Source organism: Nomascus leucogenys, chromosome 21 (assembly GCF_006542625.1).
Source record: "Nomascus leucogenys isolate Asia chromosome 21, Asia_NLE_v1, whole genome shotgun sequence".
Lineage (NCBI taxonomy): Eukaryota > Metazoa > Chordata > Mammalia > Primates > Hylobatidae > Nomascus > Nomascus leucogenys.
The window spans coordinates 54611189-54637924 of record NC_044401.1 but is presented as its reverse complement, the minus strand read 5'-3'; the positions used below and the strand labels follow the sequence as shown (position 1 = coordinate 54637924).

The window sequence follows — 26736 nt, the reverse complement described above, 5'->3', positions numbered from 1 at the left end:
ACTGATCTCCAACAGTCCAACTGCCAGCCCCTCAGAGTGGTTTTGACCCACAGTGATCTCAGAAGGTCAGCTGACAAGGGACAGAAGGACCTTTAAGCCAGTGTCAAGGTCCACAGAGGTGAAGCTTTGTTTCTGCTAAACTCAGCAACCATCACCATCCACATCCAACTTGCTCATCCTAGTCCTTCTCTCCACCAATGATTTTATAAATCAAAATCACTTTGGAGTTGATGCTAAGAAAAATTATCTTTTATATTCAGGTTTTAATGTCCAGAAGCCCATTTCAACTATCAAATTGTTTATCTCTAACTCACTGCTTCTCACTTCATGAGAGTTTCTTAGTAAAATTAATGTTTGCAGGCTGAACTATTTTGCTATGGCCTTGAGCAGCCACTCTGTGGTGGATGGGCTCAGCTGGGATGGTTGTACTGTTGCTCCTGGGTCTTGCTGGGAAGGTAAGGTGGTAACCAAGTGCACCACCTACTTAGATGTCTGCATCACACCTCTCCAGAGATTTCTTAAGGATGGAGACATGAGTTTTCCTTCCACACTTACCTCCCTCCCCTGGTCCCACTACAGCTCGAAGTTCAGTGCTCTGCAAAATAAATAGTCTTAGTTACCAGGAACAAGCTGTCCCTGTTACAGCCTGAATTGTGTCCCCCAAATTCATATGGTGAAATCCTAACACTCGCCACTTCAGAATGGGCCTATATTTGGATATAGGGTTTTTAAAGATGTGATTAAGTTAAAATGAGGTCGTTAGGGTGGGCCCTTATCCAATCTGACTGGTGTCTTTATAAGAAAAAATTTGAACACAGACATATTCGGAAGGTGAGGACACAGGAGAAGTCAGCTGTCTAGGAGCCAAAAAGAGAGGACTCAGAGGAAACCAGCCCTGCCAACACCTTGGTCTTGAACTTCTATCCTCTAGAACTGTGAGAAATGAATCTCTGTCGTTTAAGCCCCCCAGTCTGTGGTACTTTGTTATGGCAGCCCTAACATGAATGCATGAATACAGCCCCAAAGCCAGCTCTCTCAGAACTGCAGCTCCAGGGACAGAAGGAAGACTATGTGACATTGACATTGGCTTTGAATTAAAAAATTTGTTTTTGCGAAAAAGAACACTTTAGAATGAAAAGTGCCAACATAACCATTTTTCTTATACAGTTGACTAGCAAAATGCACACACACACACACATTGGTGGGGGCAGAGGATTTTTTCTTAACTCTAACTCCTCTTTGTGATTATATAAACAGTGAACATTCCACTGGGGGAAATTTAGAAAGTGCAGAAAAGCACAAAGAAAAAAACAAGTCACCTGTTATCCTCCTACACTTTTGTATCTGTTTCTTCTATCTTCTCTTTCTCTCTCCCCACTCCTTTCTCTCTTGCTTACTTCTGTTTTTGTCTACCTATTTAAAAAAATACAGTTTGGATTAATTTTGGCAAATTGCCTTTACACTTAATACTGAAATATGAACATTTTCTCCTCCATTATTAAAAATTCATCTGAAAACAGTTTCGATGGCTGCCCAGAATCTTCCTTCTGTGATCTATATCGCCACAGCCGACTCCCAGCTCCCTGCTGCTGGCCATTCGCATTGTTTCCTGTTGTTAACTAATATAAATACTGCATGTGATACACATCCTTGTAGATCAATCTTTGTATACATTTTGGGTTTTTCCTCAGGGCAAATGTCCTAGAAGTGAAATTACTAGTTCCTTATATTTTGAAAGAGGAAACTTTTTAAAAGCCTTTAAAACTTTCTAGTAGGTTATGCCACTTTCAGGGGTATAACAATTTCTCATCACACATATTAAAAGATTCCCAGGGTTTCTGTTATAATTTTAGACATCTTCCAAAAATAAAAAGAAACAAACAAAATAAAACCCAAGTTACCTGCCTATAGTCAATACAAGAAAGTGACAGCCACCCCCGGCTAAAATGAAGTTGCCCTTCAGGTGAGAGCCTGGTTACTTAGGAAGGAAGGAAAGGAGGTGGCCTGGCTGTTTTCTCAGCATTCTGTGGAGTGGACACCAATCTTACAGATGAAGAAACGAAGGCACAAAGCGGGTAGAGTCACCCATGTGCCCAAGGCCAAGCATAGCTTGAGAAGGAAGCAGTCAGGATTGAAATTCAGTTTTGCCTGTCTCCAAAGACCAAGGGCTTAGCCGTTATTCCAGAGGGTCTGTGAGTGCTGGTCTTCACACAGGGACAAGCTGCTGAGCAGGGCAGCAGCAGGATGGCTCCCAGATCCAGCCCTGGGTGTGCTGTTCTGCCTTCCCATCTTGCCAGCAACATGAGGTACTGGGTGTGCGGGACCAGGAAGACGCAAAGCTGGTGTGTGCCCCAAGGGAGCACGAGCTGGTGTGGCCCACCTGGCCCTCACTAGGTGACAGCCAACATGCCCACCTGGACATTTGCTCATCTGGGACACAAACCCTCATTGCCGTGTTGACCCTACTAGAATAGCCACAGCTGTGTAACAGCCCAGACAAGGATGCACTAATGAGACCGTCAAAGAAAATACGTATATAGATAAAAGCAGGAAGGGGAGCAAAATACCCCAAATGTGCAGTGTCAGGGAAGTGAAATTATGAATACACTGTTTTATCTATTGTCCAGTCTTTTACAAACGTACTGCTGTTTCTGCAGGGATGTGGTGGCAAAATAAGGTATTTGAAGTCAGATGGACTGGGTTCCAGGCCTGCATCCTAATGGGCAAGTGACTTTGGGCAAGTCACTTCACTTCTCTGAGCCTCAGTCTCCTCGCCTGCAGAACAGGAATAATCATTGCGTCTTGTTCTCAGGATGAACCTATGTAAGAGGTGATCCTTAGTACTGTGCCTGGCACGTGGTAGGGCACGGCAAATACCAGTTTCCATGCAAATTAGCACCTCGCTGAGCCCCAGGCATGAACAAGGAGACAAGGCCCTGCCTTGGGAGGAGCTGAGTGTGGAGAGGAAGAGACAAGGCTATTGAGGTGATGAGCAGTGGAACAGAAGTGACAGTTCAAGTCCACGTTATTTTCAGAAAATTATCATGCTTTGGGTCTTTAGCTCACAACGGCAGCAAAATCGGAGGAGGAGGCATGCTTCGCCCCTGCCCGCTCTTTAGTCTCTCCCCAGTATCACCTTTTGCATTTCCATCAAAAGGTACCCACGTCCCAGTTCCCAGAGCCCTGCTATCTTCTGGGGCCAATCTGGTCAGATCACTTCTACAACACACATGCATGCCCATGGGTTTCTAGACCTCCCCAGAGAGCACTTGGGAAAAAACCATGAAAGAAACATGTGCTTATTACATAAAACTTAGAAAACACAGAAAACTCAAATTGCCCATAATCTCTAAACTTAGAAGTAACCACAGCTAACCTATAGATGATATTTTGATGGAAGCTTTCAAGGTTTCTTCCCCCATCCTCTTCCAAGGAGCGACAAACATGGTGGTGATTTGGGCACTGTGACAGGTCTGTGGGGAGGGGGCGTTGGGTGGGGCAGGCTCTCTCTTGTCAAACCTTGGAGCAGCGGCTAATTCAGCCTAGGAAGGAAGCCAGTTCCACACACACCCACCCCCAAGGTTGTCAGGGAAGTGCCACCCCGGAGCCACTGGCAGGGGATCCGCTGTGGCCCATTCCAGAGAACTCCCAGATAGTCCCCCAGGGTAATGGGGCTGTGTCTCCTAAGACTTGTCTGTAAACAGATGGTTCAGAGCCTCAAGCTTGTTTTCTCAGGGACACCACGATGGCGAGGGTTTCGGGCTGGCCCACAGTGGCCCCATCAACCCAAGACAGGGGCCAAAGACTGCGGTCCCAGAGCCAGCTCAATTCAAAAGGCCACTGAGCTCCAAGGACCTCTGCAGGCTCCCAGGCCCCACCCAGGCTCCCCCTTCTCAAGGCTTCAAACCAAAAACACCCCTCAGTGGACTGACCTCAGGGAGATAATAATTGAAAAACCATCTGATGGTGTTAAAAGATACTGACATGCGGATAACAGATATGACAGCCACAGAGCCCACACAGGAATATTGCTCTTTATCTCAAAAGGACATTTAGTAAGCCAAGCGCACTTCTCTTTTGGTGGAATATCACACCAAGGTAAAGTGGCAATGCGTAGGCTCTGCGAGGACTGGGGAGGCGGTCACCCGCTGGAAATAAGCCCGAACTGCAGCTTTCAGACCTGCTTCTGCCTTTACTCCTCCTTTACTAATAGAAGGAGTTTTTGAAAGCCACTGCCGAGGGCTTCAGTTTTGGGAAGTGGGGTAGGGAGGCTGGGCGTTGGGCAATGGGGGTGGATGATTTCGCAGAGAGGTGGTTTGCAAACTGGGCGTTTCTAAATCAAGGCTGCCAGAAGCTCTGGGTGCACACAGATGCTAGTGGGCTTCTACAGGTGCCCCCAGGTGAACCAGGGCTCATGGCTCTCACACTCACCGTCTCCTTGGGGGTTCACAGTCCACGCTCTAAGTGCAGGGAACCCTAAGAGAAAACGAGATCAGAAAAGCACGTTAAGGGGGCTTGTATTTTCCAAGTCACAAACTGGGGGCCAGGGATTCAGATCTGACCGAAACAGTTTTAAATGTACTGTTTGAGCCAATCCCAGTATAGAAACCGGAGGATTTCATGCAAAAGTCAGGCTTTCTGGCTCCACTGGGGAGGACTACATCTCTGGGCCAGGTGCCAGCAGGATGGGCTCCCCTCTGCTCTGGTGTCTGATGCTGTGACCTGCACAGCTCAGTTGTGCCTCCTTCCTGGAGACAAATCTCCCAGGCTTTGTTGGGCATCCTCCCCTCTCCCCTCCCTTTGCTGGATCCAGACATACAAACAGAACTCTGGAGGAAGACGGCTGGGCTTGTCCCTTAGAGAAATCAAGGCTGAGAAGGTAAAGTCAGGCTCTGGACAAAGTCTGGGGTTGGGGCCCTTTCCAATATCCCTGGCCTGTGGCTCTGGGGACTGAATCAGTCAGGGACTTGGGGGTATCCCTGTCATTTGAGGAGGGTTTAAGGAAGGAACTCTACAAAGGTGTGGCAGGAGTAGGGAAACCTGGAAGGATGGTGCAGCTCCCGGGACAAGTGAAAGCAGGGGGGATTCCTTTCCTGCACCCCTAGTCCTGAAGGAGATGGGAGGATGGGGTGGCTTCCAGAGAGGGCTGTGCAGAGCAGATGCTTGATGGGAGCTGTCACCTGTGATCAAAGCATGCAGCCAGCCCAAGGGACCCTGACCCTGAGGGAGGGAGTTGGGGGGCTACATACTCTAACTTCTCTCCCGGTCACTCTATGTTTCGCCAGACCTAACAGGAAGCCAGAGGGAGAGGGAGCCCATTGGTGCAGCCCCTACCAGCCACCTCCCTGGACACACAGCAGGCAGGATAACAGTGCTGAGCAGATCCTGAGGGGCAAATGGCAGGCATCCAGCACAGTGGCTCTGCCTCCCTGTGTCCTACTCACTCACAGGGTTCACACCCTCAGGCCCCAATCCAGGGCTAACCAGGTCCTAAAAAGTGTCTGAAGGCTCCATTCTACCTCACTGACTATGAGTTGGCACTGGGCACTTGGTGCCGAGCCCTCCTGAGCCCTGCTGTGCTGCTCAGCTGGCCTGAGCCTGAGCTTTTGCTCTGTCCTCTGGCACCCCACCCTTGCTACCCTCACCTTAGCACCTGGAGCTTGCTGGGCCCTGATCCTCCCTTCCCCCTCCCTCCAGCCTGTTCTCTTCTACTGCACACCCTTCAAATTCCTCCCACTGTTGAGCCAGCCTGTCCCCTTCCCAGAAAAACAGCCCATCCCAGAGTTCACAGAGATCCAGGAGCAGAGTTGCAGGGAACCCACAGCCACGAGGCCAACACAGAGCAGTCACGGGGCCAGCTTGGGAGCCCCAGAGCTCCCCGCCCCAAATCTTTTCTGGGAAAAACACGAGCCCAACAAAATGCAGCCAAATGCAGGGTTTCTTGGAACCTGGAGCTAGAAGTGATTATCAGCTCCAGCACCTGCTTTGTATAGATGGGGAAACTGAGGTCAGGAGAAGGGTGGAGTTTGCAGCAGCCACACAGCCAGAGAGTGGCAGTGCCAGTGTTTTGTTTGCTCACCAGGCTGTCCCTTCCTTCTGGCCTGGGATCCGTGAGGCCGTAGCCATGTCAGGAGACTGGAGTTAGCTCCCTTTGACAATAGCAATCTTACTAATAAGGCCAACCTGGAGGGGTTCCTTTGAGCAGGCACAAAGCTAAAATCTAAAACCCCTGAGCATTTACTCCTCACTCCAACTCCATGAGGCAGGCACTGTTATTACTCCCACATTACAGATGAGGAAGTTGAGTCCCAGAGAAGTTACTTGGCACACACAGCACAGAAGCAACCATGTCAACACGACGATAAGAACAAACAGCATCGCTGACCAGGCTGTGCTCCCGGGCTGGCCCTGTGCAGAAGCCCTCACACGCAGTACCCCATTAAGCTTTATCTGGAGCAGCACTAGCTGCACGGTCATTGAGATACCCTCTGACTGTTTTGCTTCACGCATTCGTCTGCTGACCTGCTGTGGGCCTCTTCCTGATGTCTCCCTGATGCCCATATGAGGCAGAAAACTGAAAACTGGCCACCTGTCACGCCCAGCACCTTCCAGCCACACTTAAGGGGCCTCTCCGGGCTCGCCTGGGCCCACCTGCTCCCTACTCAAGGCCCTGAACTCCTGTAGACTGTAGTGCCATCCTAGGGCTGTGGGCTGCCAGGCCTGTCTTTAACAGCAGTGGCCCCATCTTCTCCAATGGGGAATGTTGGGATGAAAGATTGATGAGCAATCTGTCCTCACTAGTGAATTTTTAATTACGGAAGAAAGGAGACCCCAGCCCCTGGCCTAAACCAGGAGTGTGAGGAGGATGGTTCTTGGATGTCACCACTGTTAAAATTTCATCTGCATTGACAGCAGCCATGAACCCTGCATCCAGGTATTTCTGTCCATAAATAAAGGTGAAGGCCTGGGATGGAAAGTAATTGGTGAAATTGGAAAAATCCCCTGACTTCTAACATAGATGGTTCTGGAATGATATGTGAGTAACTGAGCTTAGGACCCAAGAAGGCCAGGGGCAAGTCCAAGCAGAGCGGGCAGTGGATGCGGTAGGCTGAAGCCATCCCAGCTGTTGGAATCTATGATTCTCGCCCTTCTAAATTGCAGGTGACTGCACCTGTCACCCTGGATCCTCTTATAGTCAACCAGCTGAGATGGGGCTGAGCTCAGAGCATGGCCTGGGGGCCTTGCAGAGGCTTTAATCAGGATCAGGGCCCAGGTAAGCCACTGCCCCAGAAAAGCAGGATGCCCGTGGGATGATCCATGACTCAGGTGGGCCTAATTTCACAGGTCAGTCAGCAAAGGGAAAGCATCACCTGGGCTTGAATCTCGGCTCCATAGCTTCCTGGCCCATGTTCTTGAGCAAGTCACTTCAGCCTCCTGAGGTTCAGTTTTCTCTTCCATAAAATGGGGGTAGAAACAACTCCTGCAGAGGGCTGTGGTGAAGGTAAAAGGAAAGGATGTGTGGAAAACACTGAGCACTCTGCCTGGCCTTGGTCAGTTCTTTTTTTTTTTTTTTTCCCTGAGGAAGGGGCTCTCTCTGCTGCCCAGGCTGGAGTGCAGTGGTGCAACCATAGCTCACTGGAACCTCAAATTCCTGGCCTCAAGCGATCCTCCTGCCTCAGCCTCCTGAGTAGCTGGGAGTACAGGCACATACCACCACACCTGGCTAATTTTAAAAAAATGTTTTTTGTGGAAATGGGATCTTGCGATATCAGTCTCGAACTCCTGGCTCAAGCAATACTCCTGCCTTGGCCTCCTGAAGTGCTGGGAATATAGGCCTGAGCCATCCTGCCTGACTGGTGACTGAGTTCTTGATCAACAACAAAACGAGGAAGAATAAACCACCCATTCTACTTTCAAATGGTTTATAAACTAGTGAGGATCTCACACAGCCCAAAAACAAAACTCGAAAGGAAGGATGGAAGGGGAGAAATCAGGGGTGGAGGCAAGGGATCATTTTAACTTGGGGGTGGCAATCAAGGAGGCTTCATTGAAGATGAAAATACACCTCTAAGCACTTTTATCCTTCGAAAGTTCAGGGACTAATCTTGGGTGGAAGGCCTGCCTGCATCCTGAAGTTCTGTCTGGGAAAATTGGGTGGCAATGAGGTTCCAGTGTGTACCTGGTTCTCCGTGATACCACTGTTCAGTCACTAAAGTCATGAGTCATTGGCTCCAGGAGCCCCAGGATTTCCACAAGTTCTGCCTCCTCCAGGAAGCCTCCCAGGATTGCTTCAGCCCACGGGAACCTCATTCTTCTCATGTGCCTGTAGCATCCAAGGCCCAAACAGCATGCCCTAAACAGCCTGCTTCCAAGGGAGAAGCCTTGGGTTCTAATTCCAGCTCCACCCTCTACTCCCTGTGAGATGTTAGGCAAATACCAGCCGCTCTTGGGGTCCGAGTTTCCTTGTCTGTGGAAAAAGGGTTGGACTAGCTTAGGGTCACTCAGAGTGAGCTCTGGGGAGCACTAGTCTTTCAAGAAGCTTCCTGTAGCTCCCACCCCCCTTGTAGATTTCACAAGGCAATGACTAAGGCTCTGATAAGTCCTGCAACATAGAAACCAGCTTAGTTTGGTTTGACCCAGTATTTCCCATATTAACTTGACCTTGAAACCTTTTTTGGAATAAACTAGCATTCCTTAGAATATACTCTCGGGAATGGTGGCCTGAAAGATCTCTCAGGTACCTTCCTGCTCTGTCATTCAGAGATTTAGTAAGTCTAAGATGTGGAATTTCACCCCCTCAGTAACTTTTCCAAATTGTCTTTCCTTGATTTCTGGCTGAGATATGAGGCCCCCCTGCCTCTTCCAGCTCTCAGGGCAGGTGCAATGACTGGGTCTCCATCACAAGAATCCCTGTGTTGCATTGGTGCGTGTGTCTCTGCCTGTGGTGGCCATATGCTCTTGAAGGAGGGACTGTGCCTGGACACTGGTGTGTCCCAGCGGTTGACAATCTCAGAGCCTGAAATGTCACTGTGTGCTCAATCAATGTTTTTGAACACAGGGGTGAGGCTTTAAGTATTTAGCAAGCAGCATGACCTTGTCATGTGCCAAGGGGGACACTAGCTACAAATAACTAATAGGGCTTTCCTGACCCTGCTTGTCAAACATCAGCCCTGGTGGAATGAATGAATGCATGAATGAATGAGTTGTAAGACCTGTATAAGAGATTGTAACTATTAACTAAAGAGGAAAAGCACTTTCTAAGGCAAAGCCCAATGTTGTGTTTTTTAAATGTTTTCCCTTTTCTGGACTTTTCTGGCTTGGCTGTTCAGATGTGGTGGTGGGGGCTTGGTGGTGCAAAGGTACCCGACCCCCACCATGGCACCAGGCTGGAGCCAAGGCCAGATGGGAAAGCGGGCCTTTCTGTGTCCTTAACAGACTGGCGGCAGCTTTGGTATTTCAAATGTCCTTCTGAAATCTGAATCCGAAATGGAACAATTTTTCAAGTAAATAATACCATTGATGTCAGTGTTGCTGCAGGAGGTTCAGCAGGCCCAGAAACTCAGAGGCGAGGACGTGGTATTCTGGCTACACAAGGTCTCTGGCTCCACGAGGCCACCTGCCTTGCCAGGGAATGAACAGTCTGTGGGTACTTAAGGCATTGGCCTAGCTAAGAGACACATTTTATTTTTTTCCTGATTATACTTGATAGTGCCCCAGGGACATTCAAAAATGCCACACCTTGGGACCCTATGCTGTCATGGGCTTCGGGGGCCTGGGTCAAGAGTGAGAGGGTGAGGGGTGGTGGAGCCAGACGGAGGAGTCTTGCAGCTGCAGGGGAGATAAGAAAGGGTCAGGGCCTTCTCTGAGTGATGGGCTGCCCCTGGCACCCGCTGAGCTACCGATTGGGATGGCTTCAGATTTCCATATTGGTTTCCTACTCGGCCAGGATTTGACACAGATACTCCCCGGTTTGAGTTACAGAATCCGGATCATGGCTTCCTGACCTTTGGCTTCTTGGGCAGTTTATGGAGGAGGGGGAGGTATTGAGTTTTCAAGAGGGGCCGGGCCCAGGGTGCATTCAGAAGGCTTGGAGGAGAGTGGCCAGGCTGGAGCCAGGGCTACCCCTCTGTGGCGGGAGTGGTGCCCCCGCACTCAGGGACCCTTCAGCAGGGACCCCCGCCCATTGCCACCTAAGGACAGGAGGCACACTCTGGGACACCTCTCCAAGGAGAAAGTCTGAGTTTAGTGCGCGTATCGTATGTTTAACACCTCCCCGACGCTTGCTAAATTCTCTCTTAAACAAGGAGAGCAGACCTCCACTGGTAGGATGCAGTATCCACCCAGGATTTAATAGCATCAGCAGTCTGCCTTCTTTTTCTAAAGTTTTTTTAAATTGTTACTTTCTATTTATGACAGCTGTTACCATTTTTTTCCCATTTATGGTAGCAATAAAGTTTCACTCTAAAATAAGTTTACTTTGGTTGAAAAAAAGTGAGCTCATTTGAATAAAGATTTTCAGTACTTTTTAGTACAGGTGTTCTGATCTCCAGGTGTGGAGGGAGGGAAAGAAACAACTGGAGTTTGGGAAACTCTCATCTAGTCCAACCTACCCACAGCAGAGATGGGTACACTGAGTCCCAGAAGAGAGAGGCATTGCCCAAGCACACACACCTCATTGTAAAGGACTGAGGCAGGGTAAAGAGCTCAGGGTTGGGGACTACAGCCTTTTTCCACTTTGTCGTCTCTTCTTTGTGAGGCCAGGATGTGAATGTCTCTCTTGATGTGATCCTCACAAGGGTGGGGAAATGTGGGCTCATAGATCTGCTGCCGCCAGGGTCCTGGGGGCTCTGTGGGGGCTGGAACTGAGTGAGCCTTTTCATCTCTACCCCACAGAGCTGGTCACAGAATTGGTGCTTAGTGAGAACCTGGTGAAAGGATAGATGGATGGATGGATGGCTAGAAAGAAAAGTGGATATATGGAGATACAGATGGAGAGAGAAGGGGATGGATGGATGGACGGATGGATGGATGGATGGATGGATGGATGGATGGATGGGTTGGTGGATGAATTGGTGGTTGGAGAGGCTGATAAATGAATAGATGGAGATATAGATGGGGAGAGAAAAGGATGAGTGAATAAATGGATGGATGGAGATGTCAATGAATAAATAATTTGGCTGATGACTTAGGATTCTCCCTGTCCCATTACCTACCCAAGGTTATTTTCATTCCTTTAGAGAACTAGCAGAACTTTCTCTATGAGGAAAAGAATTAATGGTGATATTTCAGTTACCTTGATAGACTGGTAGTGACAGACAGACAGACAGACAGACACACACACACACACACACACACACACACTTTTCATTTACCAGTGAGACACTGAGGCAAACATAAATGACACTGCCCGGGAGTCCAGGGCCCGGGCTTCTCATTTTGCTCTTGAAACTCACTCCCCAGACTTGGATGAGTTGTCTCCCTTCTCTGGGCCTCCATTTCCCCATGTGTAAAACAAGAGTGGGTGAGTCAACTAAGTCCCACCCTCCCAGCGTGCTGTGTCTCCTTTAAGGCCTGCCAGATGCCAAAGCTTCCCCATGCCCCGCAGTGTGGACGGCAGGTTCTGAATCTGTCAGATTGACTGAGCTTCTCCAAGAGGCGGGTGCTTTCCTGCAAGGGGATGTGGCAGAGCCAGCCAGACAAGCAAGTGGTCCCCAGGGGCAGCATCAGCCTGGGCTCCATCTCGCTCTGCCTTTGCGACCAGCTTATGTAAAGGAAGGAGTATTGGAAAGACTGGTGACATGAGGTCAAGGCCTCAGTACCCTAAGGGATGCCTCCCTTCATATATAAAAATGTAATATGGAGGCCTGGACAAACAAAGATGGGAGGACAGGGCAGGGGCAGGAGGGAGAGGCTCCTGGGTTAGCCAGTCCTGGGTTCAGATCCTGCTCCTGCTACTTCTTAGCTGTGTGACCCTGTGCCAGTTCTCCCAGCTTCTTTGAGCCTCATCATCCTCCAAAATATGAGAAAAATGACCTCTCCCCGCCGCTGGATCCTTGTGCAAGGTTGGGTGTAATAGATGCTAGTTTACTGTCCTTCCAGTCTGTGAACTGCAAGGGAAGAGCTTGGATCTTCTTCATTACGAATTCCCCTACTTACAAAATGTTTATTGAGCACCTACCCTGTGCTGGGCCCTCACCCCTGCTCTGGGAATGTGGTGGTGAGCTAAGGCAGACCCAGTGTCTGACCTTGTGGCCTTCAGAGTCTGATGGCCATTTATCAAATGGTCATTCAAATAAGTGGGAAGTGTCACCTGAGATAGGTTCTGTAAAAAAAGTGGAGTGGAGGAGGGGCTACATCATGGGGCCCACTTTGTGTGATGATCCTGGGCCAGGGTCATCAGGGAGGTGACTCAAGCTGGACCTGAAGCTATGCAGGTGGGGAGCAGGTACAGGTTTTGGGGGCAGGGGAGAGGCTGGGCAATGCAAAGGCCTTTTGCAGGAGGAGTGTGGCATGTTCCAGGACCAGTGGGGAAGCCAGTGTGGCTGGAGCAGGGGGTGAGGACCTGCGTGGCCTCATACAAAGCTGGAGACGTGGCAGAGGCCCGACAACCCAGGGCCCATGGGCAGGGCTTTGGCCTTTCTCCTGAGAAAAATGGGGAGCCATTAACAGATGTACAGTGGAAGGGTGAGAAGTCTGCCCGCTGCAGGTAGAGAGTGGATGCAGGACTCCCAGAGGGAGGCTGAGAGCAGTGAGGTGGCCATGCCACCATCCACACAAGAGGCAATGGTGGCTAGACTAGGTGGTGGCCACAGAATGAACAGCAGCCCTCCTCCAAGCTCTGGCGAATGACTAATGTGCAGAGAAGAGGTGCCTGTGGAGTCCTCTAGGACGTCCTCTGCCTCCTTTCATGGCTCTCTCCTAAGGCCCTAAAGCTCAACCACAGCGCTACAGCCTGAGGCAGGCCTCAGCGCAGGACAACTTCCCTGTAGTAGGGCGCCCATGCAATAGTGAAAGTGATGGCATTCACAATTCTGACCCATGGACTTCACTGTTTACAATGTCCTTTCACAGCCTTTATCATAGTCGCTCCTCACAGCAACTGCCACGGCGGGAGAACCCAAAACCAACCTCTTTCCTGCATCCCTTTGGAAGTAGAAAGGCGGTCACCATGGTAGGGACTGTGGTTATACAATTGATGCTCGTTATTTGTGGTAGTTCTGCTCTATAAAGTCACTGTGGGCGCTGAATTGGCAAGTACCGAACCTTTGCTCCTAGGAAATACAGGGTCAGGTTCCTGGGAACCTCTGGTCACAACATTTTCACCAACTGATCAATATATAACCTTGTTTTAAGTATTTTTTGTTTGTTTGTTTAGAGATACCTTATTTAATACCTATCGTTGGCTCATTAACGTTGGGCTTCCGGCCAACAGTACCGTAACTCACGCCTGGATGAAGCTGCCTAACACACCGTTTTCTCCGTAGGGCACAGCCCAGCCTTCTTGGCTGAGGAACACAAAACAGCATGGCAGCACCACGCTTCGAGACCATTTCAAACAGCAAAACCACCGACAGAAAGCACACAGAGGGGGAAATGTGCGGTACCACACAGACTGCAGAAGGCACCCCTGCTTATGGGACGAGCTTGAAGCAGGAAGGCAGAGCGTCACCTGGCTCGACCTCTGCTGGGAACGCTCTGCGGGCAACTCCCATTTTCCACCGCTCTGCACACGCCTACAAATCACTGCAAAAGCACTGTGAGTATTGATCTGGGTATACACGTTATCTGGGTATATACATTTTAAGGAAGAGGCAAACTCGCCCATATGGACTCCACAAAGAAGGAGGATGTGTTGATCATTCATTTGTTGATGTGGCACATTTCCCCCTAGGGCCTTCCATGTGCCACATGCCTCTCCGGTGCTTGGGAGACCACAGGCATCATCTCAGCTGATCCCCACCTGCCCTGTGGGTAGGGGCTGTTGTTTTTCAGAGGCAGAGGCATAGAGGTTTGGTTGCAGGTGGAGGGTCCCACAGCTGGGAAGTGGCCGAGCAGGGATGAAACCCAGAGATGCTTCCTCCAGAGTCCAGCTCCACTGTCTAAGCTTCACCTGCATGCTCTCATTCTAAAAGCTGTTTTCACACCAAATCTCTTCAAGCCCTCTTTATTTCCCACTTCCTGCCAAGTAAGCAGTTCAGCTCACAAACTATATTAATCCCTGGCATAAATTCATTTAAACAAAATATTGCCAAGCAACGCAAAAGCAGAAATCCTCTTACAACCCACATGGGTATCGATGCTGTGCGTGTGGAAGGGCTGAGCCTCTTAGTGTCTGATTGTAAACACACCCAAATCTGTGACAAAGACGGGGCAAAGCCAGTGGAGAGGCCACCAGGACAAACCCCTTATCCTCGGGGACAGACTGACCTCTCGCTGCCCGTCCACGGCTGGGAGTGTGGGGCGCTGCTCTTCGCCTGCTTGTTCGGCTGAGTCTCCCCCATCCTCACAGACAGCAGCAGGCAACACTTAAACACTGGACACCTTTGAGTGGTAACACAGCTTCATTTTAAAATTTTTTATTTTTAACTTTTAATTTCAGGAGTACATGCGGATATTTGTTACATAGGTAGACTTGTGTCATGGGGGTTTGTTGTACAGATTATTTCATCACTTAAGTATTAAGCCTAGTACCAATTAGTTATTTTTCCTGATCCTCTCCCTCTTCCCACTGTCCACCCACCAAGAGGTCCCAGTGTCTGTTGTTCCCCTCTACAGGTCCGTGTGTTCTCATCATTTAGCTCCCATTTATAAGTGAGAACACGCACATGCGATATTTCGTTTTCTATTCCTGCGTTAGTTTGCTGAGTATAATGGCTTCCAGCTCCATCCATGTCCCTGCAAAGGACATGATCTTGTTCTTTTTTATGGCTTCATAATATTCCATGGTGTATATGTACAACATTTTCTTTATCCAGTCTACCACTGATGGGCATTTAGGTTGATTCCATGTCTTTGCTATTGGGTAACACAGCTTTATGATCCTGCATATTTAATTTTCCAGAGCCCCAGTTTCCTCATCTGTAAAATGGCTCAGGGGAAGTTATTGTTATGAATACTCTGCATTTATACTACACTTAAAGCTTTATAAAGCACTTTCACACCCAGTGGTTGACTCCTCGTTTCTCCAAATTGAGAGGTAGGTAGTGCTATTAGCCCAATTTGGCAATGAGGAAAGCAAGGCTAAGTTTGTGGGGGGAGGGGAGGTGGGCATACAGCCAGCGGGAGGCAGGGTTGTGATTTGAACCCGTGTCTTTGGTTTCCCAATGGCACAGTCTTTCAACTACTTCCTTGGGTAGAGAAAGAATGATTTCTTCTTTTGGTGGATCAATTCCAAATTGGAAAATGTGTTTCAGATTAGAAGGGAGTAGTTATGAGCACAGACCCCGAGACACACAACTTGGTTTGCAGCCCAGCTACACGTCCTGGAGCAAGTTACTTACTCTATGTGTTTCAATTTCTTTATCTGTAAATCCATAAAGTAGCATCTACCTGGGAGGGTGGTCACAAGGGTCAAATGAGTCAGTATTTGTAAAGTGTTTAGTACAGGATCTGGCACTTAGTAAAATGCTACTTAAATACCTAGGCATAAATCAGAAGAAAAAAACATTTGCAGAATTTGTTGTTGCTCAACACTTTTTATATCCTAATGTGGCTGAACTACATGCTGATTTGTTGCAATCAACATTACTATTAATAGCCAAGTGATAGGTCCAACTTTCCTTTAGGATAAACATTATTAACCCATTTTACAGATGAGGAATACTGAGGCTCAGAGAGGTAACACGACTTGCCCAAGGTCACACAGTTGGCAAGTGGCAGAGCAAGGCCTCCAATTGAGCTCATTCAGCCTGTGCTATTAATCAAGCTGCCACCCCTCTAATCAGTGGCATTCAAGCTCCTTGAGGTCCAGGCTTTGGGAAGGGAGATCTTTGCAAGGGGGCTGCTGTGGACATGGTGGGACAGACCATATAAAGTGGCCCTCACTGCCACTCACAGGCTGGCCCTGCACAGGTCCTGGCAGCCTGGAAGACAGCCTTGGGTTCCATACAGTGGGCTCTTCCTCCCTTAGAAAGGAGGCCAGGGTCCCCTACATGCTAAGAAAGAAAAATCAGAAATGTTGCCATATCAAATATAGCATCAGGATTAAAATCAGAGCAGTGTTTGTAAAGTGCCAGAAGATTTAACATGGCTTGCTGCTAATTTCCCAGTTTTGTTTCTTATAAAAGAGGTTTCAGGAGGGCTATCTTTACCCAAAGTGAGTTGCTACTAAAGATGAACTATTGTTGCACATCCAGAAGAGAGAATGGGCTTTGAACTTAATGTGAAGCAGGTCCCATGAGGTCCTCAGCCTGGACTGGGACCCTCAGGTTCTAGGCTTGGCTTGACTGCTATTGCTGTGTGACTTTAGAAAAAATTTTCCCTTCTCTGTGCCTGAGGAGCAGTGGGGCAGAAGCCATGGGCTGAATCCAGCCTGCAGATGGTTTTTTGTGGTGGGCTTGGAGAGAGTTTTAAATACTAGGAAAATGACATATAAAAGTGCAGATTTCTGGACTTACCAGGTTCCTGGATCTCATACTCCCCACAAGATTAACAACTGTCTGGTGCCGGGTGTGACTACTCCCACAGAGAGGCCGCAGTCACCACCACTCCCAACTGCTCATCTCCTTGTTTTCACACAGCATGACATCAGCATGGCCCTGGGGACATTTGAGTTTGCCACCCCGGGGCAGGCCAGTATCCTCTGTGGGGCCTTTACGTGTTACATTTACTGTTTTCAGGAATGTCCCTACACTGTATCTGTCTTTGTTCTAAGGTTCATTGAAGGCAAGGATCTTACCATACTCAGCCTTGTTACCTCAGGGCCTGGCACACAGTAGGTGCGTCATAAATTTCTGATGAAACACTCTGAGACAAAGTAAATGACTGTGGCAAGCTGGAATAAACACTGGATGAGGAGTTGGCAGGGCCTGGCATTGAGCTCTGGCCTTGCCACAAAGGGACACTGGGCATGGGTGGGTCCTTTCCCTTGCCCTGGTCTTTCTGTTAGCATCTAAAGAGGATGAGCCAGCTCTGCCAGGTCCTCTGCAGGTGGCTCTGGGGACACAGCCCTGCACAGGGTTGGCCACTAAGCAAGTCCTGGCTCTGTCCCCGCAATGTTACTAGGCCTCTTTGTGGTGACAGCCCAGGAATAGTGAGGCCCAGTAGCCCTGCTGCTCATCCCTGCTCCCCTGGTGGCTGTCCTGCTCTCCTCCTCTTGCTCTGACTGGCTGGAGGGCACAGTCCTGCCATAAGGGCATCTGAGGACACTCAAATGGAGGGGGCCACGTCTCTGTGTGACTTCTGACCAGGCCCTCAGACAGCCTGGCTGAGCCAGGGCTCCCTCAACATGAAGCTGATAAAAAGCAAGGAGATGCAGGGGCTGGCTGGGAACAGGGGCCCTGAGCCATATGGGCCTGGGAGTGGAATCCTTGCTCTTCCACCTCCCCACTGTGTGACCTTGGATGAGTGACTTAACCTCTCTGAGTTTTTCTCCCTTCATCAAAAAAATAAGAATTCGAATGGCTGTCTTATAGAATCGCTGTGGGGGTTAAATGAGTTAACACATATGAGTGCTTCCATGAATGCTATTTCTCCCACCCCGCCTCCACTTCCAAAAGGTTTCCCCACCAGGGTTGCCACCCACTGATGCAATAACAGCAGATAGGATGCCCTCCATCCTGGATTTGCCGCTCCTTCCCAGAAACAATCTGTTTCTCTTAAAAGTCTCACCCTGCTGGAGACCTATTAATAATGTTTCCTTTTTTTAAGTTAACAAGCCTTCATTTATTAATCAACGGGGACCAAGAAGGGCATCTATTAGTCACTAAGACTTTAGTATGAATTTCTTCACATCAAATGCCTTCTTCTCTGATGGTAATACATGGGGATAGAAATTTTAATGAAGGAAGGCCATGATATTAAAGCACTAGGCCCTTCACAAGGGCAACCAGTATGCAAGAAAAACTGAAAACCTGCCAGGGGAGGTAGACTAATTTAACTTTTAATATTCCAGCACTTTCTGAAATAATAGCTCTGAGCAACAAAGCTTAGGTAAGCCTGCACCCTTGAGCACAAGATCCTCAGTCCAGTTTCCATTCTATAGTTGAGGCAGGGCAGCCTCTATTGGCTGTCCCCCCAACAGTTATTCTCCTCCCCATTTTCCATGCTGCCACGATATAACAGAGACAAGAAATGCCTGATACTCACTTTCCTAGATTCCTTCCCAGCTAAGGATGGCCATCTGACCCATTTTAGCCTTTAAGACTTCTGCTCAAAGGATCCCAGGTAAGAATGCCCCACCCCCCAACCCGATCAAGAGAGAGAGACGCACAAGGAGAACCCTTCTTCCTTGCCACCTTTCTGCCTAACTTTGGATGCTTCCCTGTGAGGAGGTGAGGCTTGAACCCATGGCAGCCATTTTGCAACCATGAGGCTGATACAATGAGATGGCACCTGAGTTCCTTTCTGAATCAACCCAGGAACTTCCCACTACCCGGTACTTTATTACTTTCAATCACATGTTCTGTTATTTACAGGCAAAGTGCTCCTAAGTGATGCATAAGGCATCTGAGGCTACATGACTTGTTTACAGCCATCTCACTGTCAATTGGTGGCAGCTGCATGGTGAGACCCTGGTTTCCATGGTTCCAATATCTGCCATAGCACCATATCCCAAGGTGACCCCACTGGGGCCATGTCCAATTCAGCTTTGGAGATATCCCCAGGGGTGGCCCAAACAACTTCCTCGCTAGGAAAACATAGCTTCCATGGCCTCTCACAGATGCCCCAAGCCAGTCCCTGACCTCAGCCAACTGAACAATCTCCCCGATTCCAAAAAGAGCCCCAGGATCTTCTCTATGGCCTTGAGGAAACACAATTTTGGGGTCACTGTGACATACAGAAAATATAAACCACATCTTTGAAAGCCTCCAGTCATAGGCTTTGAGGGCTGAGAAAGCCCAGTACAAGTCATTTGAGTCAGTCCCCTGCCTCCAGCAGGGTGACCTGTCTTCTCCACAGAAGAGTGCATGAATGCCTTCTGAACCTTGACCCCATGACAAGTCACCAGGAAGGACCTTTACTCCCCTAAAGGAGCTCCCCTGTGAGCATCCTGGCAGCCAGAACTCCACCATTAGCATGCGTGCCCTCTGCCAAAATACAAATCTCCACTATTCCTAACTATGAGCTTCAGGGAACTTTCTTGAGGGGCAGGTTTGGTGGGGAAGCCCTGTTATGTGGAACCAGGGCTTTTGTTCAGAGGATCAGAGGTTTGGGGTGGGTGTGTCAGGGAGACACAACAGCATATGGGATTGGTTGGTCCTACGTAATAGAAGAAAGGGCCTTCCAACACTTGCAGGACCCCGAGATAAATGTCCCTGGGAATCGGGATGGTATCACTGGCCTCTCTGTGGGAGACAATACGGAGCAGGGGGTACTGCGAGGACATGGAGAGTGTCACTACTCAGCTCAAGGTTGCCTGAGCTTCCAATTTTCAAGAGAAGTTGGAAATCCAGGTACTTCCATGGCATCTCTCAATTTGGGGATGTTGGCAACTAATTCCAGTTTAAAACCCATAAAATTCAGCATAGTCACGGGATTTGCCTGAAGCCCCGAGTTTGGAGTCCCTGGTTGAGAGTTCCAGTGGTTAGGAATGTTGCACCCCAAGTAATCAGAAAACAGCTCTAAAAGCCTCCTGCATTTCCCTTCCCTCCTCCAGTGACAGACTGAGGACACCAGGCAACATGACTTTCCAGCTCTTAGATGCCTACAGCGGTGAAGTTTCTCTATCCTGCTTATGTGCCAGAGACTCTAAAGCCCATCCTGTTCCCCTCTCCCTTTCCAGTGTTCTGAGCCCTCTGGATGGCAGGGACAGATGAGAATCAGAAGCAGCTGCCTAGAATGATCTGCCACAATTCGGCCTTGGTGGAAAATTCCACTAGCACCTCCCAGGTAGCATTTTGCACGCGACAAGGACGCGGCATCCGCAGGCCTCCTTCCATACGGCCCTGTGCCTGCCTGACCAGGATTGTGCCCTCTCAGTCATTCTCATCAATCCCTGCCAGCTTTGCACTGACCAGGCCGGGCTGGAGTCAGCAAATGATCCCCCGGTGGGTATTTCAGAGAGCACTCCCTGGCCTTAGCTCAAAGAGATTCCTGCTGGCAAGGGAGGCTGCAGTGGCGGCTGCAAGTGTCACTCCCAGGCCTTCCTGCTGAGCCTCTCAGGGATGAGTCTCCAGGCAGAGGGCCCCCTGGAGCTACCCAAATGGATGCCCAGGACCCCAAATTCTGCACAAGTGCTCAGGGCTACAAACTCTGCCATTTGGCAGCCTGGAGACCTCTTAACACTTAAACTTCTAAGAGGTGGATAAAAGTCTCTGTCTGCCGACCCCACAGGGGTCAAGATGTGGATAAGACTGGCACATGATGTGCTGTTCCAATGTAAAGGCCAGTCTCTTCCTGCAGCCAATGAGCATTCTCCCAGCATCAACTCCCCCGCTTTTGCCAATAATGACATGCCACTTCACTCACCCAAGCACTCCTGCCTCAGAGTGCTAGGGACCTGCAGACAGAAATGCAAGGTGACAGTAGGGCAGGCTGTGTCATTTCCCAGGAGATGCACAGCCTCTCCTCTTAGGGCTTGTCTTGAAAGGCTGGCTTCATACTCAAACCTCCTTCCTGGGCTGCAGGAGGCTGGGAGATTGGGCTCACTCAGGCCAAGGGGGCTGGATGTCTAAGACCCCAGGGAGATTAGGAAGAACTTCTAGAAAGAGGAATTGTTCTAACGGTCAAACTGTTTCATTGTTTCCCTGATTTAAACTGCTTGGGAAAATTCTGTTTCCAGCCAAGAAGGAGCAACAGAGACCAGATTTGCCCTCTCACCTGCAAAAAATGAAAAAATGAGCAAAATATACAAAACAACAGTTTGTTTGCATGATGCTGGACAACAGACAACAATGGTCAATGATAACTGAAAGACGAAAAACAAAAGAGGTAAGTCAGTGACTGCCCCAAACACTGCCTTGAGAGGGTTTCAAGGCAATGGTTCAGGTTGGGGGGGGACCCAGGTGGAGCCCGGTGGACTCTGAGTTGAGGAGATGGAGCTAAGAGTCCAGAACAGAGCATCAGAGAGGAGAGAGCTGCAGAGAGCTACAGAGAGAAACCTGGAGACCTGCAGAGGATCCCTCTTGAGTATTCAGCTAAGTGCTAATCAGGGCCTGTGTGTGAGAAACCTACCCAAGTCCAGGGAAGGAACCACTGGAAATAATTAGTGGGAGCAAGGCCTGGCAGTCAGACAGGGCTGGAAATAATGCCTGTTGCCATTAGCCAGTCTGGGACACCTCAAGATTCATGGACGTTGAGTTGAGTATTCAGAAGGGTCTTGCCTCAGCAGTGGGGAATAATTAACCCTAGACTTAGCACTGCTCTGTCCCTATCTAACAAATATTAAAAACAAGACCCAATAGGATCAAACTGTCTCCAAGTATCTTAACTATGTCCCAGATGTAGCTCAAGAATATCAATAAGATTACAAAAATATCTAGTACCTGACAAGGTAAAATTCACAGTGTCTGGTATCCAATAAAAACTTACCAGGTACACAAAGAATCAGGAAATTACAATCAAAGTGAAAAGATAAATGAATCAATAAAAACGGACTCAGAACTGAATCAAATGTTAGAATTAGCAGACCAGGGCATTGTAACAGTTATTATAACTATATTCCGTATGTTCAAAAAGTTAAGTAAAGACATAGAAGATACAACAAAACCACAAATCAACCTTCTAGAGATGAAAACTATGATGTGTGAAATGAAAAAGACACTGGATGGGCTCAATAGCAGATTAGACACTGCAGAAGGAAAGATTAGTGAACTTGAAGATAGCAATAGAAAGTACCCAAAATGAAATGCAGAGAGAAGAAAGAATAATAAACTGAAAAGAGTATCAGTGAGCTGTGGGGCAGCTTTATGTGGCCAACCACATATGCAACTGGAGTCCTCAGAGGAGAAGAGAAAGGAGAGGCAGTGCAGAAACAAACATTTGAGAAATAATGGCTGAAAATTTTCCAAATTTGATAAGAACTATAAACACACAGGCCTAGGAAGCTCAAAGAACCCCAAGCACAAGAAACATGAAGAAAGCAACACCAAGGCACATCAAGATCAAATTGCAGAAAACAAGTGGGAAAGAGAAAATCTTAGAAGCAGCCAGAAAAAAAAATGCATTGTAACAGAAGAACAAAGATAATGATGACAGATTTTTTCACTGGAAGCAATGCAAGTGAGAAGACAGTGGGGCAACATCTTTAGATGAAAAGAAAGAAGCACACTGTACACATACCAGTGAAAATATCTCTTAAAATCAAGGTAAAATAAAAACATTTTTAGACATAAAAAGCTGAAAGAATTCATCACCAACAGAACTGTACTATAAGAAACGTTAAAGCAAGTCTTTCAGACAAAAGGAAAATAACAGATGGAAATATAGCTCCTCATAAGAAAGGAAGAGCATTTAGCAACTACATAGGCAAATATATAGGATTTAAAAAACATTTAAAATGTTAAAAAAGATAATGCTGCCTACACAAAAATGACAACAAAGAAGTATGGTGTTTAAAATACCTGCAAAAGTCAAATGTATGACAATAATTGCATAAAGGTTGAGGAGGAAAAATCGAAGTATACTTTTGTAAGGCATACTGCATGTGAAGCGGTGTAATATCACTTGAAGGTAGACTGTGATAAGTTAAAAAAAAACACTAAAATAACAAAATACAAAATTAGAGATAATAAGCTAACAAAGGAAATAAAATAATATAAAGATATCCAATTAATCCCAAAGACAACAGGAAATAGGGAAAAAGTGCACAAAAACACATGAGACAGATAGCAAGATGAAAGATGATAGATTTAAAGCTAACCATATCTATGATCCCAATAAATGTAAGTAGTCTAAACTCCCCAATTAAAAGGCAGAGATTGTCAGATTGGATTAAAAAGCAAAGTACAGCTCTACGTTGTCTATAAGAAATGTGCTTCAAATATAAAGACACAAATAAGTTGAAAGTAAAATGATGGAAAAAGATATGCTATGCTAACAATCAAAAGCTGGAGTGGCTATATTTATATCAAAGTAGATTTCAGAGCAAAGAATATTAGCAGGGATAAAGAAGGTAATTTCATAACGCTAAGGAAGTCCATTCATAAAGTGGAGATAGCAATCTTAAATGATTAAGCATCTAATAAGGGAGCTTAAAATGCATGATGCAAATATTGATGGAAATACAAGAGAAATAGAGAAATTCACAATCATAGTTGGAGATTTCAATACCTCTCCCTCAATAATTGATAGAACAAGGGACAGAACTATTGGGGTAAATGTTTGCAACTTTAGGCAAAGTTGGGCAAATACTTGTTATGTGCATCACCAAAAGCACCATCCATAAAAGAACAAATATATAAATTGGGCTTTATCAAAATTTAAAACTTCTGCTCTTGGAAAGACACTATTAAGAAAATGAAAAGTCACCAAAAGCCCAGCAGAATTCACTCCAGATGGCTCCAATGAGGGACTTTAATGCAGGCATAGGGTTATGGGAAGAATATTGTTCATTCTGGCTACTATAACAAAATACAATTAAGTGGGTAGCTTATAGGCAATAGAAATGTATTTCTCACAGTTCTTGAGGCTGAGAAGTCCAAGGTCAAGATGCCAGCAGATTTGGAGTCTGGAGAGGGCCTCAGACAGTGCCTTCTCACTGTATCCTCAAATGGTGGGAGAGACTGGCTGGTTCTCTGGAGTCTCTTTTATAGAATCACCAATCCCCATCCTGAGGGCTTCTCCCTCAAGGTCTAATCACCTCCCCAAGGCCCCACCTCCTAATACCAGAACCTTGATGGATGGGACTTCAACATGGGAATTTTGAGGGGTCACAAACATTCAGACCCTAGCAGATATCAAGGCACCCAGAGACTAGCGACTGGGTGGGGAGTTGTTGCCACACCTAGGCCTGAAAGGACAAGGAGGAGAAAGAGTGTCGGTGGAGGCCAGTGACTGCTGGAACCATGGAAGAGGCCTCAAATCAGAAAGGGGGTGAGGAAGAAATGCCTGACCTTTCTCTCTCCTGCCACCTTCTAGTCTCCAGCTGATGCCTCCCATTGCTTAAACTCGAGCTAAGGCTGGAGGGCAGAAGTGCTCAGGGGTGCAGTCCCTAGAGATCAGCCTCCCTGGGCACAGAGCAAGGTGAAGAGGGGAGAATGGCTCTGAGTAGGGACAGAGGGTGCCGCACATCCAGGCTTTCTTGGGGACTATTGGTGTTTTTGCACTGAAAGTCTAGACTTTTCCCAGGAGACCTTTTAGGCTCAGGCAAATTAGGATGGTTGGCCACCCCAGTGCAGTGGTGAGTGAGAATCAGCCAGCGCTGGGCGATGTTGTTATTCCCCTTGTACTGACGAGGAGACTGAGGTCTGAGAGGCTGAGCTACTCATCCATAGGGCAAGGAAGCAGGATTTGAACTGATGTCTATCTAAGGTGCTCTTTCACCCTACCGGACTTGCTCTGAAGGTAGGGAATGATTGGGGAACTACATCAGAGGTCAGGACAGAAAGGACAGGGGTTTCCAGGGGACAGACAGACACAAGTGGTCCAAAGGAAGGTGAAGATAGCACAGCACCTCTCTAAATTGGCCTCTGCCTTCTCTGTCAAGGAGAATCATTTTCAGGCTGCAAATATTGCAGATGGGGCACTGGAGGCAACAAGGGGAAAGCACTGGCTTGGGAACTCTTGGTTTCTCTAGGGGGCTTGTCATTTTGTGGCCACTGAGATGAATGACATCCTGGAGAAGTGCAGGCATTGTGACGTGATCTCAGGAATCTGAGACCTGAGGGAGGCCAAAAGGCAGGAGAGGGCAGAGGCTTCAGGGAGAAGGCAGTTACCTTCACTGGGATTCCCAGAAGGCTTCTGGAGGAGGAGGGCCCTTGTAATAAGGAAAGAGTATGGGGAAGGCTGTGATGTCCTCACCCCAGCTCCCATTCCCCCACCCCATTCCCCATTGCTGCCTCCTGCCTGCTTTCCTAGGGCTCTCCAGACAGACAAGAGTAACACAGGGGCATGGTGTTTGAACATTCAAGGTCTCTCCTGATGTTTTGGAGGAAATGTTGTAGAAAGGAAGGCCAGATCATAGTACAGAGGGATTCAGAGTGGTTGGATGATCAAATGAATTGGAAGTGTTATCCCAGAGGGGCGTCTCTGATAGCATGCCACATGGCTCTGTCCTCAGAGCCCCTTCAACATGGCCATCAGTGATGTGGAGGACAATGTGAATGGATTCCTGACCAACAGTGGGGGTGTTGTTACCCAAGGCAGGGAGGATTGGGGTACACTCAGGATGACTAGCAATTGAACTCAGGGAAACTAACAACTTTGGGACCTCAATTGAACTGGAAGGAAACACACAGAGGACCAGAAATGGAACAGGATTTCCATTACAGCAGGGGTGCAGGTAGAAGATGGGGCAGCATAGCTTTTGTAGACAACTATTTGCTCAGAAGAGCCTAAGGTGGGATGCTGTAGCCAAGAAAACTAATCCCACCTGGGACCAGCTGACTAGAGAGGTAGTGTCTAGACTGGGGATTGCAAACTCAGGGTATCCAGGAGACAAGTAGATGACAAGTGACAGGGCTGAATGGGGACTGCTGCAAATGGAGAGTCTCAAGTCTCATCTCACATGGACAGCTGACCCTCAGCCCTAGCCAAAGGTGGCCCAGTATATGAGGGCCCAAGTCGCTAAATTTTCCAATTTTTAAAAAAGAAGCTGGAAATCAAAATTCAACTCTCTGATTTTTAAATACTAAATATTTTTCTAGTTGCTACCATTGTTTTCATCTGCTTTTGGTCAAACAGAATACATCCAGGGGCCAGATCTCGCCTTTAAGATGCCAGTTGGCAATGTCTGGTCCAAAACAAGAATGGAGATTATTCTCTTTCTGGTTGCTCAGCTCTAACTTGGATGCAGCTGAGGGTACATCTCTGGGAGGGAGATGTGCTGTGAAAGGAAGGAGTTCTGAGGGACTGGGAAAGGAGGGCATGGAGATGTTCCCAGGGAGAAGTGAAGTCTAAAAGAGTAGGAGAGAAACAGATGAGCCACCATGTCTGGTTGACTCATCTGCCCATCTATTCATCCAACCATCCACCTACCCACTCATTTACCTACCCACCCATCCATCCATTCACCCATCCATCCATCATCTACCCATCCAACCATTCATACATACATAAACCCATTCACTCACTCACCCATCCACCCATCCACCCACCCACTCATCCACTCATCCACCCATCCACCCATTCATCCATCATCCACCCCTCCACCCATTCATCCTTCCATCCCTCATCCACCCCTCCACCCATCCCTTACTATACTGTTGTAGTTAAGAGCATGGACTCTGGAGCAAGACTGCTTAGGAGTGAATTTGGCTCTGTCACTTTCTGGTTGTATAAACTTAGGCAAAGTACTCAACTTCCCTGAGCCTCAATTTCCTCATCTATAAAATAGGGATGATGAAAGCAGGGTTTCGAGGATTAGAACAGTCTATTCATGTAAAGCACTTTGAACAGTACCTGGCGTGTTGCAAGTGC

At 48.0% G+C, this 26736-nt stretch overlaps 1 protein-coding gene across 11 annotated transcripts in view; it reads right to left on the bottom strand.

The window, feature by feature from the left end:
• The window catches only part of ATP2B2 (ATPase plasma membrane Ca2+ transporting 2), a 388078-nt gene that overhangs the window by 296055 nt on the left and 65287 nt on the right, over window positions 1-26736 (bottom strand). For 9 of the 11 annotated variants that reach the window (XM_030801577.1, XM_030801576.1, XM_030801580.1 and 6 more), the window contains exon 2: window positions 4432-4476. The gene's annotated coding sequence lies outside the window, so the exon portion shown is untranslated. Of the gene's footprint in view, window positions 1-1319; window positions 1388-4431; window positions 4477-7370; window positions 7456-26736 lie in introns of those variants that run through there. The other 2 variants (XM_030801570.1, XM_030801572.1) reach the window with 2 other exon arrangements.